The 16430-nt window shown below is 42.3% G+C and overlaps 1 protein-coding gene across 1 annotated transcript in view; it reads left to right on the forward strand.

Annotated features, from left to right (window-relative positions):
- The window catches only part of LOC132834399 (dynein axonemal heavy chain 8-like), a 1143262-nt gene that overhangs the window by 560422 nt on the left and 566410 nt on the right, over positions 1 to 16430 (forward strand). The window lies entirely within an intron of this gene.

A 16430-nucleotide genomic window follows, 5' to 3' on the forward strand; every position in this document is an offset into this window, starting at 1 on the left:
GGTTCTAAAACTGATGGTTTGCAATGATATTTTGAAAATCAAGTAACCTGACACTCATAACAAGCGTAATTTAAACAGCTGCTTGAAGAAACGGTGATTGAAGTTAATTGCAGATATACTGAAGCAGAGGGGTTCTGTACTCAGATGGAGCTTTGGCTGGCAACAAGAGCTTGGTCGGTCTATGGATTACTGACCAGTTATCAATGACAATGGGTCTTTGCCTGCCAATAACGATGTGATGGATTGTCAGGTAAATGTACAACTTGGGATTTGGAACAACAAACAGACTACCAGGTCTCCACCAGCCAGGAGCTCTTTCTGTTCTTTGCAGTTACCCAATTTAAACCTGTAGAAGACAGTTCATCTTTCCTTCAGCATTCTATCTTTTAGTTGATAAGAGATCTTTTCTATGTGAACCACCTACCCTATGCCTTTTGTAAATCAGTAAAAGCATTCTGAAAAGGAAGGCTGAGAAGAAACCTTCAGATCAGCAAGAAAAATCTCAATAGATCATGGAATAAAGACTACTGAGCAACTTTCCCAGGTCTCCCTCCGTCTATGTGTTTTTCTTTCCCCTTTTGTAACAAGATGAGCATTTTAAGTTGTCTGCTGATGTTTTATAACTGTTTACTGAAATAACTCCATGAAGGCTAGTATCCCATCAACAACACACCCTTGATTGACTGAAAACAAAAAATGCTCGAAATCTGAGCGATCAGGCATCTATGGAGAGACGGCAAGCTCACATTTTGAATCTAGATGATTCGTCATCAGAGCTGACATGAAATGTGGAGGGAATAGTATTTATGTAAGAGGTAGCAGTGGTGGAGTGTTGGAAAAGAAATGGTGCTGACAGTGCAGATTAAATGATTGGAATGTGAGAATGGCAAAATAATGGCGTCCAACTGTCGAACTGGAAAGAACACGCAGTCCCAGTAGGTGGGGAAGGGGAGAGAGGACCTGGTTACAGAGATTGTAACAAATAAAGCTAAAAGAAAGGGCAGAAATGGGAGTGAGCTCACAACCTGAAGGTGTTGAACTCCATATTATATCCAGTAGGTTGTAAAGTGCATTGTCTGAAGATGAGATGTTGTTCCTCCAGTGATTCGCTAGAGGAATTCAGCATGTTGAGGACAAACAATTGGGCATGCAAGCAGGATGCTTTGTTAAAATGACCGGTTACATGAAGGTTAGACATGGACCAGAGGTGTTCTGCACAGCAGTCACCTTGTCTGTGTTTAGTTTCTCCAGTGTTGAGTAGGCCACACTAGGTGCAGAGCATTCAATAGATCAGATTGGAGAATGGACAGGTGAAATACTGCTTCACCTGGCAAGACTGTTTTTAGGTCCTGGGATGGTGAGCAGGTTGAGGTGGAGGGGCAAGTGTTACACCTTCTGCAGTTACATGAGAAGTGGGTTGGTATTGATGGTCATCGAGGAATGGACCACAGTGTCCAGGAGCAAATGGTTCCTGCAAAGTACAGACAGGCGAGCAAAGCCAAGATGTGTTTGGTGGCAGAGGATGATCCTTGGAATGTGAAGGCTGGTAGAATGAAAAGTGAGAACAAGTGGGACGCAATCACACTGTTGTAAGTGATGGGAAGGAGTAAGGGTGGAAGCTTGGGTGATAGGTCGAATGCGGTTGAGGGCCTTGTCAACCACCTTGGGCAGGAAACCAAAGTTTTGGAAGACAGAAGCCATGTCAGCAGTGCTGTTTTGGAAGGTGACATCATTGAAACAGATATGACATAGGCAAAGGAACTGAGAGAATGGGATGGAATCCTTACAGGCTGTGGGATAGGAAGAGCTGTAGTCAGGCACCTATGGAAACCAGTGGCTTTGTAGTTGGTGGCAGTAGACAGTTTATTCTCTGAAGTGGAGATGGAGAGGCCTAAAAAGTGAAAGAAAATGTCCGATATGAACCATGTGAAAGTTATAGAGTGGTAGAAGTTGGCCTGTTGAAGAGTGTGGCACTAGAAAAGCACAGTCGGTCAGGCAGCTTCCGAGGAGCAGGAGAGTTGACATTTTGAGGATAAGCCCTTCATGAGGGTGAAGATCATAATTCCTGATAAAGGGCTTATGCTCAAAATATGAATTCTCCTGCTTCTCGGATGCTGCCTGACCAGCTGCCAACACCACACATGTCAACTCTGATCTCCATCATCTGCAGTGCTCTCTCTCTCTCCTCCTTCATTTACATGTGCATAGTATATGACACTGACTCAGCGAACACAACAATGTCCTCGAGTGAGTAGACTCCTTATCATTCCAGTTATATCTGTCAGCCGGGACTTGTGATTGAATGAGGTTAACAGCCCCAATCAGGGAATCATATTCTACAAAATCTGTCTGGCTGTCATCATTACAATCGCTAGATCCCTCCCCCTCTAAGACCCATTCTTTTATGTGTAGTTTCTCCACAGATACTGGCAGCATGAACTAGACCATAGCTTGCCTCTTTTGCTAGCGTGCCTCAAGCAATGAAGTTGGCGAGGCTGAAATGTCTGCTAAATCCATCAGGTCCTCAGAGATTTCTTTGATGCATGGTGCAGTGGGTTCTGACAGCCTTGTCGGATATTCTGAGGGGCAGGTATGTTTTGCTCCTGCCCTTTTGCAAAGTTGCAGATTTTATGTAGTCCACTGCTTGTTCAGGGCCACCTCACCTACCCAAACTTTGTATGTCGTGGGACCTGACCTTGCATCAACCATGCCTCTTATCCATGAAGGGCCATTCCCATGGTTTCAGTACCAAACTGCATCCCCTGAAGTAAACTGCACCTCTCACTTAGCAGAGTCTTGTTTCTGGAATTGGTTTTCTTGATGTCATTTCATCCTTCTCTATAGGTCCGGGAAGATCAGATTTAATAGGAGTTTTCTCCCATCAGCAACTCTGTTGGAGCTATCCCTGTAATTTCATGACTGGTGGTTCTTTAATTAAAGAGGAATCAAGTCAGTTTGGTATCAAGTGAAGCTGTAGGCTGTTTCTTTTAACCTCCCTTTGAAGTTTGGACTGCTCTTTCCACCAGACCATTGGACAAGGGATGGCATGGAGCTGCCCTCATATACTAAATTCCAATTCCCAGCTGGTAAATGATGGTCTGTTGTCTGTGACCAATGTTACAACATAGGTAAACCCTCCTGCTTAATTCAAACCAGAAAGGATTTATCCCATGCAGTAATCTGTGAAAATCCGAGAGGCCAAGAACTATTTAAAGTAAAAATTAACAAGTTATTTTTGAAAGTATAACAGAGAATAATTAACTAACAACTATTTACAATTCCTTCCTCTCACCTATCTTTTATCTTCCCTTTTATAATACTAGTCCGATAGAATGGCCCGATTAAGATTTACCAGAAATTCAAGTTTTCAAAGCTAGCCAGCTGTTGAATCATCTATTTGGATCTTCCTCTGTCTTCTCTTCTTTGTAACGATTACACTTCGCAGGTCACAGATCGATAAAGGTATCTTTAAGCGAGGTATTTTTTGGGCAGTCTCTACATGTTCATGGCATGGCAATTCTCACCTCAACTGTTAAATTTTCCCCAGTCTTATACCCACCAAAGCATTGGATTGGCTTTTAAGATTGTCAATACGCTAAATTCAAACTTGATTGGAGTTTGGTAATTTTTGGGGGTATAATTTAAACTGATTGGCCTAATTCGAATCAGTTTGTCATTTCCAGGTAACCCAGCTAATTTAGTTTTTGACCAAGTGTTACATTGTTACCTTATTGAGAACACTTGGTATTGTCAGGTATTTCTGCTAGACTCTAACTCTCTGAAAGGTATAGTATACACACATCTTTATAATACCTTCCCGCTTAAGAAAAAAATGAACTATCATAATGAAAAGATGGCTTCATTGTTTTTTCTATATTCTTTGAAAACATTACCCTAACATACAGATAACTTTAATTTAAGTTCACCTTAACTTCTTCCCATATAACTGTCAATATGTATATAGCATTAAAAAAAATTAAAATAAACTTTATCAGTTAAATCCGTGATAATGCATCTGTGTTTGCATTCTTAGGACTCACAACGTGTGCAATTTGAAAATTAGAAGTATGTAACATAAGACTCCCAATGAAATACTCTCATATTCTTGTCTTTAAAGCGTTCTAGGAATGTAAGCGGGTTGTGATCTGTGTACACAACCATCTCCGACACATTGTTCATGACATATACATTAAAATGTTGTAAGGCCAGTACCAAACTCAATAATTCATGGAGTATTTCCTTTGTTGGATATTGATCTTCTTCGAAAGGTAACCATCTGGCAGTTCAATCCCATCCTCATCTTCCTGTAGGAGTACAGCTCCAACTCCAATGTCACCAGCATCGATGGCAACATTAAAAGGTTTTGAAAAGTTTGGTATAGCTAAAACTGGTTTGATGATTAATATTGATTTCAGTTGGTTGAATGCCTCCTGGCATTGTTCTGTCCACCAGAACTTTGTGTTCTTTTTCAGCAAACCGATTAATGGTACCACGGTACTGCTGAAGTTTGGAACAAACTTCTGATAGAATCTGCTGAGTTCTAAGAATCAAAGCGCCTCTTCTTCGAGGTTGGTCGTGGAAGTTCTTTGATGGCCTTGTCTTTGCGTTCCATAGGGTCGACCTTCCATGACCAATGTAATGTCCGAAGAACTTCACCTCTGCTTTTGCGAATTCGATTTTATTTAAGTTTATTACCAGTTTTTCTTCCAATAGTCGTTCAAAGAACTCTGCCAACTGTACCATGTGATCTTTCCAGGACTTACTAAAGATCACTACATCATCCAAATAGACTGCACAGTTTGTTAACCCAGCCACAACTCTGTTGCTGAGTCTTTGGAATGTGGCAATTGCGTCATTCCAAAAGGCATCACTTTAAACTGATATAGCCTATTTGAGGTTACAAACGCAGTAATTTCTTTCGCCGAATATGATAAAGGTACCTGCCAATAACCTCACATTAAGTCCAACTTAGCGATGTAACTGGCTTGTCCGATTTTCTCAATACAGTCCTCCAATTGAGGAATTAGATATGATTCCGATTTTGTAACAACGTCGACCTTCCAATAATCCACGCAGAATCGTTGAGTCCTGTCCGGTTTGGGAACTAAGATGATCGACGAACTCCATTCATTCTGGCTTGGTTCGATCATATCCTCATTAAGCATGGCCTCCACCTGGACCTGTCTGGCTTTGAATTATGCTGGTAGAGATGTTGTTTTATCAGAGCAGTCTACTTCATGTATAATAGCATTAGTCTTCCCCATCTGATTCTTACAGATGCCCTTATACTGCAGTAACAAATCTTTCACCTGCACTCTATGCTCCTGAGACACTTTGTTTACAAACCAATCCCACTCCTCAGGGTCTTCATCATTTTTTAATCTATTTTGAGGCTTTTTTCAAAATCCATATCATCTGAATTAGTCCCTCACTCTGCAGGGCAGTAACTAACACCTGTTTTTCCAGTTCTTTCTCTCCAGTATAATACGGTTTCAACATGTTCACACGACATACCGATACCTTTTTTCTCTATCTGGCATTTTTACTAGACAGTTCACCTGACTCAACTTTTTTCAATTTGATAGGGACCACTAAACCTGGCTTTTAAGCGATCTCCTATCATTAGTAACAGTACCAGCACATCATCCCCTTGGGAAAACTTCTGAGTCTCAGAGCTTTTATCTGCCATCTGCTTCATTCTATACACTGCCCTCTTTAGGTGCTGTTTAGCTAACTCACCTACTCTATTTAATCTCTCCTTCACCTCCAATGCATAATCTAAGTGTGAGATCTCCGACTTTGGTCCTGTCAATTTTTCTTTAATTTCAAAGGGCCTCTCACTTCATGCCCGAATATTAACTTGAAGGGAGTGAACTGAGTCGATTTATTTGGGGCATCTCTAATGACAAACAGAACAGTCTGGCAATCCTGACAGGATGCTCTCAATATTATCTTCAAGGTCCGATGTCACCTTTCTAAAGCTCCCTGGGATTCGGGATGATAGCACTGGATTTAAAGTGCTGTATACCTTAGCTATCCATAACCTCCTTAAACAGCCAAGGATTAAAATTTGACCCTTCATCCGACTGAATCTCTCTGGGTAGCCCATACCATGTGAAGAAAGCTACTAACTCATCTACCACCTTTTTTTTTGCCTTGTTACTCCATAATGGAATTGCCTCTGGAAATCTGGGAGACACATCCGTTCTGGTTAACAAGTATTGGGTCCCACTTTTAGTTCTCGGGAGGGAACCTGTACAATCAGTTATAACCCGCATGAAAAGTTTTTTAAATGTGGGAATTGGCAATAAATGTGCTGGTTTTATTACTACCTGTGGCTTAGCTACCATTTGGCATGTATGACATGTACGGCAATAGTGAACCATATCCTTGTGCATTCCAGGAGAATAAAAAATGTTTTTATACCTTCACCTAAGTCTTTCTTACCCCGAGGTGACCTCCTGCAGATAGTTAATGTGCTACCTGTAACAATTCCTGTCTGTGTGCTACCAACAACACTGTTTGGTGCACTTCAGCCTATTTGTCCTCTGCACTAACCTGCCATGGTTTTATGGATTCTATCTTTCAGATACTATCCTTCCAGAATATCCTCTGCCTCCTTTTCGGAGTGTGCATCCACATTTATCATCTTCTGCCTGTTCATTCTGCCTGTTCAGGTTTTTCCTGCACTATTACATCAAACAGGGTATCCGCTCACTGAACCTCAACTCCTTCATCTTTCATTTTACTTTTCACTTCATGCTGTGACTAATGATAGTGGGATTTCGTTGCCCCACTGTCTGGGAAAATACCAGGATATTTCTGTTTTTAACTCCTTAGTTTCTTGATCTTCCTTGGGCTTCTCCATGACAAGGGGTGTCACTCCCACCATGGATCCTGCCAAACCATTCCCAAGTAAATTCCTTGAACTGACATTCTGTCAATCACTCTCCCTGTAACTTCCCCAGTCTTGAGTTGGCACTCCAACCTGATCTTATACAAGGGAGTGCTAAATTTCTGTCCATCTATCCACACTCTAGGGTAACAGATCAGAAAGAGTGTATATTCATTCGTCTCTTACTATCAGTGTCTGGTTAGATCCTGTATTTCTCAAAAATTATAACTTCCTATCCTTCTCCCCCTGTTTGTTCTGAGTAAACTTTACCCACAGAGACAAATTCTTTGTAGAGACCAGATACTAATTTCATATCCAGCCCCTGCCTAGGCTGTGCAATCTCCTGTAGCTCCTCAGCTCTTCTTAGGGTCTCCTTTACTAATTTCACAAATGCCTTTCTTTAATGACCAGCATTGTGGCTTTACTTGTCCTATTTTACCACAGTGGAAACACCTGAGGCCTTTCACTTCCTTTCCACACTCTTGGGTTTCCTTTTTATCCTGTGGTAAATTCTTACCAGTGCTGTCTACTCTTGGTTTTGCAGTGTAGGATCTCCCCTTCTCCCAACTTCTATTCCTCACATGATGAAATTCTGGCTGGAAGCTTGTCTTTTGCACCAACATGTACTCATCTGCTAATTCTGCTGCCCTTCCCACTTCCTGAACTTTCTGTTCCTCCACGTGAATTCTTACAAACTCTGATGGTGATTTTTTTCAACTCCTCCAGCAGAATAATCTCTCGTAGAGCCTCGAAAGTCTTATCTATTTTGAAAGTATGCACCCATCTATCAAAATGACTAAATTTAATTTTTTCGAACTCAACATAAGTCTGACCTATTCCTTCTTTATGTTTCTGAACTGCTGCCTATATGCTTCTGATACCAATTCATAAGTACTTAAAATAGCGAGTTTAACCTCTTTATAATATCCTGACTCCTCGATTGACAGTGCAGCAAATACCTCACTAGTTCTGCCTACCAGTTTAATCTGAACTAGCATTACCCATAAATCCTCGGATCACTCCATTTGCCTCGTCAATTTTTCAAGTGAGATAAAGAAGGCTTCAACACCTTTCTCATCAAAATGTGGCAGAGTTTTGACATATTTGTATATGTCACTACCTTCTCTTTTAACCTCCATCCTCTTAGTTTGACTTCGCTGACTAAGTTACAACTTCTCAAGTTCAAATTCTCTCTCTTTTTGCTCAGCTAAGACTTTCTCTCTCTATCTTTTTCCTCTCTCCCCTTCACTTTTCTTTCTCTTTCTCTTACTCTCTCTCTCTCTTTCTCTTTCTTCTCTCTGTTTCCACTTCTCTCTTCCACTCTCTTTCCTCCCGCTCTCTTTGTTTATCTTCGAACTCCATTTTCCTCAATTGTAATGTAAGTTTGTGTAACTCTACTACACTGTCTGTTTCTCTGTCATACCTAAGTGTTTGAATAACTCCCTTACAATTTCAGCTTTACGTTTGTTCTTGGTTAAACCCAAATCTAAGTTTTTTGCTAATTCTAAATACCTTTTTCTTTCCTTCTAAACTTTCTTGGCACATTTGAGAATCATTTTCAAAGCTCAGAATCTCTTCAGCAATTTTAGGAGCTATTTCTCTTACTTTTAATTTAATCAACTACAAGTCACCGAAATTAAACAAATTGTCTCACCAACATTTTATTTAACGACCTAGGACACTAACCTGCAAGTGTTTAAATCTCTGGGATTTTTCATGCCCCCAGATCTATTCAAATCTGTCTAAACCAGTTCACCTCATGGACCCAAGTTCCCAAACTGTTATGAACAGGGTAAACACTCCTGCTTAATTTAAAACAGCAACACAGAAAAGATTTGTCCTGTGCAGTAATCTGTGAAAATTCGAGAGGACAAGAACAGCTTAAAGTAAAAAGTAACAACTAAAAGTAAACTTCAGATTATATTCCTTACAGTGTGGAAACAGGCCTTTCCACCCAGACCCATTTCCCTACACCTAACACTACGGGTAATTTAGCCTTGCCAATTCACCTAACCTGCACATTTTTGGATTGTGGGAGGAAACCAGAGCACCCAGAGAAAACCCACACAGACACGGGGAGAATGTGCAAACTCCACACAGAGTCGCGTGAGGTGGGAATTGAACCCAGGTCTCTGGCACTGTGAGGCAGCAGTGCTAACCATTGTGCCACCCACACTTTATTTCTTAAAGTATAACAGGGAATAATTAACTAACAAGTATTTACAACTCCTTCCTCTCACCTACATTTTATCTTCCCTCCTGTAATACTAGTCCAGTAACCCACCCTGCCCCCGATTAAGATCCAACAAAAAATCAAGTTTTCAAAACCAGCAAGCTGTCGAATATTCTATTTGGATCTTACTGTGTCTTCTCGTCTTCTTCATCGAGAGTGTGCTTCACAGGTCACACATCGATAAAGGTATTTTTAAGAGAGCCATTTTTCATGCAGTCTCTATCTGCTGGCGGTGTGACAGTTCTCCTCTCAACTGTTCAATTTTTCCCAGTCTTAAACCCCCAGAGCATCAGATTGTGTCATTGGCTTTTAAGATTGTCAATATACTAAATTCAAATTTGATTGGAGTTTGGTAATTTTAGGGGTATAATTTAAACTAGTTGGCCTAATTCAAATCTGTTTTATCATTCCGAGGCAACCCAGCTAACCTAGCTTTCAACCAAGTGTTACATTGTTACTTTATTGAGAACACTTGGTGGGTGCTGTCACATAGTTCTTTAACTCTCTTAAAGGTACAATCACCCACATCTTCATGACACCAAAACCTTTGGGAGTCGGTGTATTGCAGAATATGTGCGCAGTTTTTCAATCTTCACCCTATGTTTGAAGAATGAGCTCTATGCACATCCAGAGTCTAGATTAGAGTCTGGAAAAACACGGCAGGTCAGGCAGCATCCGACGAGCAGGAAAATTGACGTTTTGTGCAAAATCCCTTCACCAAGAATAGCTGATGAAAGGCTTTTCTACGAAACGTCGAAGGGGGCGGGGCTATGGGAAAAGTAGCTGAGAGTGCGACAGGTAGATGGAGCTTGGGGTAATGGTGATAGGTCAGAGAGGAGGGTGGACCGGATAGGTGGGAAGGAAGATGGATAGATAGGACAAGTCATGAGGGTGGTCCCAAGTTGGAAGCTTAGAACTTGGATAAGGTGAGGGAAAGGGAAATGAGGAAACTGGTGAAATCCACATTGATGCCATGTGGTTGGAGGGTCCCAAGGCAGAAGATGAGGCATTCTTCCTCCAGGTTAGAGTGTGGTGATGGAGGAAGCCCAGGACCTGCATCTCCTTGATGGAGTGGGGAGTTCAAGTGGGAGGGCGTGTTCAACATTGTGGGCAATTTCACATGGCCAATTCACCTAACCTGCACATCTTTGGATTGTGGGAAGAAATTGGAGCACTCAGAGGAAACCCATGCAGACAGTCGCCCAAGGCTGGAATTAAACCCGGGTCCCTGGTGCTGTGAGGCAACAGTGATAACCACTAAGCCTCTGTGCTGACCCTGTTATTTGTAAAGTCTGGTTAAGAACTATTTATCATCACTTAAGTGCTTCAATTTTATTATATTGTGAATTCAGTGATGGCAAGGCTGATTTGGTTTTATTGCTATCTCTGTGTCATAACACAGGACCAGAGGTCTACTCTGTGGTTAGAGAAAGCTGCCTCATGATAGTTTAATCTGAGACTGACTCAGGTAAGGGGTAAGGTTCTGAAGGAAGGAGTAAAAAATGAGGTCTGCAGATGCTGGAGATCACAGCTGCAAATGTGTTGCTGGTCAAAGCACAGCAGGCCAGGCAGCATCTCAGGAATAGAGAATTTGGGCTCGAAACGTCGAATTCTCTATTCCTGAGATGCTGCCTGGCCTGCTGTGCTTTGACCAGCAACACATCTGAAGGAAGGAGCTTTATCACAACTGAGAGAATAATTGAACCTCTGGTGTTGGTTCATAAAACAGCCATCCAGCCAACTGAGCTATCTGAACCTCTCTGTTTTTTTCTGATCTATATTAATGATGTAGAACTTGGTGTTCAGATAACAGTTTCAAAGATTGCCAATGACACTAAATTTAGAAAATTGTAAACTGTGATTCTGTGATTGCTGGTTCCAAAGACACTTGATATCGAAAGGATATATAAATCAGCAAAGAATGATTGAAGAATTAATAAAGAGGAAAAGGAATAGAATTTGAGAAAAGTTAGCCAGAAATAATAAAAAACAGAAAGGATTTCTATAAATATTTTGAGTACAAGCAGTTAACAAAGTGAATGGTGATCCAGTGAGACTAGAAATTTGATCATGAAAAATTAAGAGATGGCAGATGAATTTTGCATTAGTATTCATTACATTGGATACAAAAGCAAGATAGAAGGACTTAGAAGTCAGGACGTGGATGGTGGGAAAGGCAGAGAAAGTAATTAATAAAGCATACACCATCCTCAACTTTATTAATAGGGCAGCGATTACAAGAGTGATGTTGAATTTACATATGATACTTCGTAGGTCTCCACTGGAGTGTTCTATGCACGATTGTCTGCCATATTGTTAGCATGCCAGAGTCATACGAAATGTTAAAGTTTTTTTTCAAATTATAACAATACTCCAATTTACCCGACTTTCAGACCAAGGTTAATAGCTTTGGAGAGTTTGTTGAGTCCTTTTTGGAGAGTTTTGGACCAGAGTACAAAATCTGGTAGGGACTACTTAAAACAGAAATAAAGAGGCATTTCTTATCTCAGTGAGTAGTCCATGGAATTCTTTACCACAGAAGCTTCTGAGATAAGAATATTCAAGGTAGAGCAAGAAATAGAGTGTGATACAGCCGGCCAGGCAGCATCCGAAGGGCAGGAGACTTGACGTTTCAGGCATAAGCCCTTCGTCTGGAATGAGGCTTGTGGGCCAGGGGCCTGAGAGATAAATGGGAGCGGGGTGAGGCTGAGGGTAAGGTAGCTGGGAATGTGATAGGTAGATGAAGGTGGGGGTGAAAGTGATAGATCAGGGAAGGGGGTGGAACAGATAGTTGGGAAGGAAGATAGACACGTAGGACCATTCCAGGTGCCAACTCGCTGACACCTCCTCCTACTGCCCCCTCGCCACAAACTCATGTCCCATCACCAAGCCGTCATCTCCCAGACCATCTAAACCTCATCACTTCTGAGGATTTCCTATCCACAGCCTCCAACCTCATTGTCCAGGAACCCTGCACCACACGATTCTACCTCCAACCCAAAATCCTCAAACCTGACAGTCCCAGTCGACTCATCATCTCCGCCTGCTCCTGCTCCACCAAACATATCTCTGCCTACCTTGACACCATCCTGTTCCCCTTAGTCCAGAACTGCCCACTTACCTTTGGGACACCATTCATGCCCTCCACCTCCTCCATGACTTGCATTTCCCAGCCCCCAACACCTTATCTTCACCATGGAATTCCAATCCCTATACAAATCTATCCGCATGATGAAGGCCTCCAAGCCCTACTTTTCTTCCTCTCACATCAACGCAACCAGTGCCCTTCCACTGAAAGTCTCATCGACTGGCTGAATTGGTCCACACCCTCAATAACTTCTCCTTCCAATCCTCCCACTTCCTCCAGACAAAAGAGGTAGCCATGGGTACCCACATGGGACGCAGCTATGCCTGCCTCTTCAGCGGGTATGTGGGACAATTCACCTTCTGTTCCACTGACACCATTCTCCACCTTTTCCTCTGCCATATCGATGACTGCATCAGTGCTACCTCGTGCTCCCACGAGAAGGTTGAACAGCTCATCAACTTCACAAACAATAGACAATAGACAATAGGTGCAGGAGTAGGCCATTCTGCCCTTCAAGCCTGCACCACCATTCAATATGATCATGGCTGATCATCCTTAATCAGTATCCTGTTTCTGCCTTATCTCCATAACCCTTGATTCCACTATCCTTGAGAGCTCTATCCAACTCTTTCTTAAATGAATCCAGAGACTGGGCCTTCACTGCCGTCTGGGGCAGAGCATTCCACACAGCACCACTCTCTGGGTGAAGAAGTTTCTCCTCACCTCTATCCTAAATGGTCTATCTGGTATTTTTAAGCTGTGTCCTCTGGTTCGGCACTCACCCATCAGCAGAAACATATTTCCTGCCTCCAGAATGTCCAATCCTTTAATAATCTTATATGTCTCAATCAGATCCCCTCTCAGTCTTCTAAACTCAAGGGTATACAAGCCCAGTCGCTCAAGTCTTTCAGCGTAAGGTAGTCCCGCCATTCCAGGAATTGACCTCGTGAACCTACTCTGCACTCCCTCAACAGCCAGAATGTATTTCCTCAAATTTGGAGACCAGAACTGCACACAGTACTCCAGGTGTGGTCTCACCAGGGTCCCGTACAGCTGCAGAAGAACCTCTTTGATTCTATACTCAATCCCTCTTGTTATGAAGGCCAGCATGCGATTAGCCTTCTTCACTGCCTGCTGTACCTGCATGCTTGCCTTCATTGACTGGTGTACAAGAACACCCAGATCTCTTTGTACTGCCCCTTTACCTAAATTGATTCCATTGAGGTAGTAATCTGCCTTCCTGTTCTTGCCACCAAAGTGGATAATCATACATTTATCCACATTAAACTGCATCTGCCATGCATCTGACCACTCACCTAACCTGTCCAGGTCACCTTGTAATCTCCTAACATCATTCTGACATTTCACCCTGCCATCTAGCTTAGTATCATCAGCAAATTTGCTAATGTTATTACTAATACCATCTTCTATATCATTAACATATATTGTAAAAAGCTGCGGTCCCAGCACTGATCCCTACAGTACCCCACTGGTCACTGCCTGCCATTCCGAAATGAAGCCATTTATCACTAATCTTTTTTTTCTGTCAGCCAACCAACTTTCAATCCAAGTTAATTCTTTTCCCCCAATACCATGTGCCCTAATTTTGCTCATTAACCTCCTATGTGGGACTTTATCAAAAGCTTTCTGAAAGTCCAGGTACACTACATCTACTGGATCTCCCTCATCCATCTTCAGAGTTACATCCTCAAAAAATTCCAGAAGATTAATCAAGCATGATTTCCCCTTCATAAATCCATGCTGGCTCTGACCTATCCTGTTACTACTATCCAGATGTGTTGTAATTTCATCCTTTATAATAGACTCCAGCATCTTTCCCACCACTGAGATCAGATTAACTGGTCTATAATTTCCTGCTTTCTCTCTCCCACCTTTCTTAAAAAGTGGTACAACATTAGCCACCCTCCAATCCGCAAGAACTGATCCCGAATCTATCGAACTCTGGAAAATAATCACCAACGCATCCACGATTTCTCGAGCCACCTCCTTCAATACCCTGGGATGTAGACCATCAAGCCCCGGGGACTTATCAACCTTCAGACCTAAAAGTCTCTCCAACACCAATTCCTGGCTTATATAAATTCCCTAAAGTTTAGGTTACCTCAGGGAGATTGCTTGTGTCTTCCCCAGTGAACACAAATCTGAAGTACCAATTCAATTCTTCTGCCATTTCTTTGTTCCCTGTAATATATTCCCCTGTTTCTGTCTTCAAGGGCCAAAGTTTAGTCTTAACTGGACTATTTCAGTCACCTCCCTTCCCTTCCTGGACCTCTCCATCTCCATTTCCAGTGACCGACTCAACATGGACATCTAATACAAACCTACGGACTCCCACTGCTACTTGGAATACACCTCCTCCCACTCTGCCTCTTGTAAAAGTGCTATCCCTTATTCTCAAATCCTCTGCTGCATCTGCTCCAAGGAGAACTCATTCCACTGTAGAACATCCCAGATGGCTTCCTTTATCAAAGACTGCAATTTGCCCTCTCACCTGGTCAACAATGCCCTCCAGCACATCTCCTCCATTTCCTGCAACTCTCCAGTCACAACAGAGTCCCCCTGGTCCTCACCTTCTAACCCCGAACCTTCGGATATACCTCATCATCCTCCGCCATTTCTGCCACTGACAAACAGATCCCACCACCAGAAATATAATTCCCTCCCCCCATTTGCGTTTCAACAGACAATTCTCTCCGCGACTTGCTTGTCAGGTCCACACCCCCCACCAAACCACTCTCCTCTCCCAACACCTTTCCCTGCCATTCACAGGAAGTGCAAAACTTGCACCCATATCTCCCTCTCAACTCTGTCCAAGACCCCAAAGGATCCTTCCACATCCAACAGAAATCTACCTGTACTTCCACACACGTCATCTACTGCATCTTTGGCACCTGATGTGGTCTCCTCAGCATCGGGGAGATAGGACAACAACTTGTGGATTATTTCAGAGAACATCTCCGGGACACCTGCACTAACCAACTCCACTGCCCTGTGACTGAACACTTTTAAATCTCCGTCCCATTCCATTAAGGACATGCAGGTCCTGGGCCTCCTATACCGCCAAACCCTAATCACCTGACACCTGAAAGTAGAACACATCATTTTCCGCCATGGGGCCCTCCAATCACATGGGATTAACATGGATTTTATGTTTCCCCATTTCGCCTCCCACCTTATCCCAGTTCGAACCTTCCAACTCAGCATCACTTTCTTGAATGTTCCTACCTGTCCATCTTCCTTCCTACCTATCTGCTCCAATCCCCTCTCCAATCTATCACTTTCACCCCTGCCTTCATCTACCTATCATTCTCAGCTACCTTTCCTCCAGGCCCACCCCTCTCCCATTTATCACCCAGCCCCCTTGGCTCACAAGTCTAATTCCTATTGAAGAGCTTATGCCCGAAACGTCGAGTCTCCTGCTCCTCGGATGCTGCCTGACTGGCTGTGCTTTTCCAGCACAACACTCTTTGACTCTGATCACCAGAATCTGCAATCCTCACTTTATCCTCCTTGGGGATTACAGGGTCAACCATAATTCTTTGAATTGCAGACCAGACTCAGTTTTCCCACATCAGCTCCAAATGGTCTTGTCAGATCAATTCTCAAGCAATACCAAATTAAAGAGATAAAAAACATCTAAGCTTTAAGAGGAGAAATTGCTGATTGGTTGTCAAGTGAACTCTGAATGTTAAGGTGGGCATATTGACTTGTCCCAGTAATGATGATCATGACAACTATCATTGATTATTGTAAAATCCCTTCTGATTTACACATATACTTTCGGATAGAAAATCTGTTATCCTGACCCAATCTGGCGTGCAAAAGGCTCAGGTCACAATAATTTGGTCAACTTTTAACTGCTCTAATGACCAAACAAGCTACTCATTTTAAGTGTAATCGGGATGCATCAAGTTGGCCAACAAGTTGTCTTTTGGAATGAGTCTGAATGAAATGAAATTACTGTCACATAATTTGCAGAGTTGAAATAGCAACATTATGTCTACATGTTCTTTCTGTCTGCAAGGGACAAGGCCCTCTAATAATATACCAAGCTCTCAGGACAAATTGTATGATGAATTAGACTGGAAATAATCTTATGAGATCATATTATGAAATATTGTATATTTGTGGTCACCATCTTTAATAGTTTATTGAATTTCTTGAAAGTAGCCTCTCAAAACCTTTCATGAGAG

Source organism: Hemiscyllium ocellatum, chromosome 3, assembly GCF_020745735.1.
Source record: "Hemiscyllium ocellatum isolate sHemOce1 chromosome 3, sHemOce1.pat.X.cur, whole genome shotgun sequence".
In the NCBI taxonomy this organism is placed as follows: Eukaryota; Metazoa; Chordata; class Chondrichthyes; order Orectolobiformes; family Hemiscylliidae; genus Hemiscyllium; species Hemiscyllium ocellatum.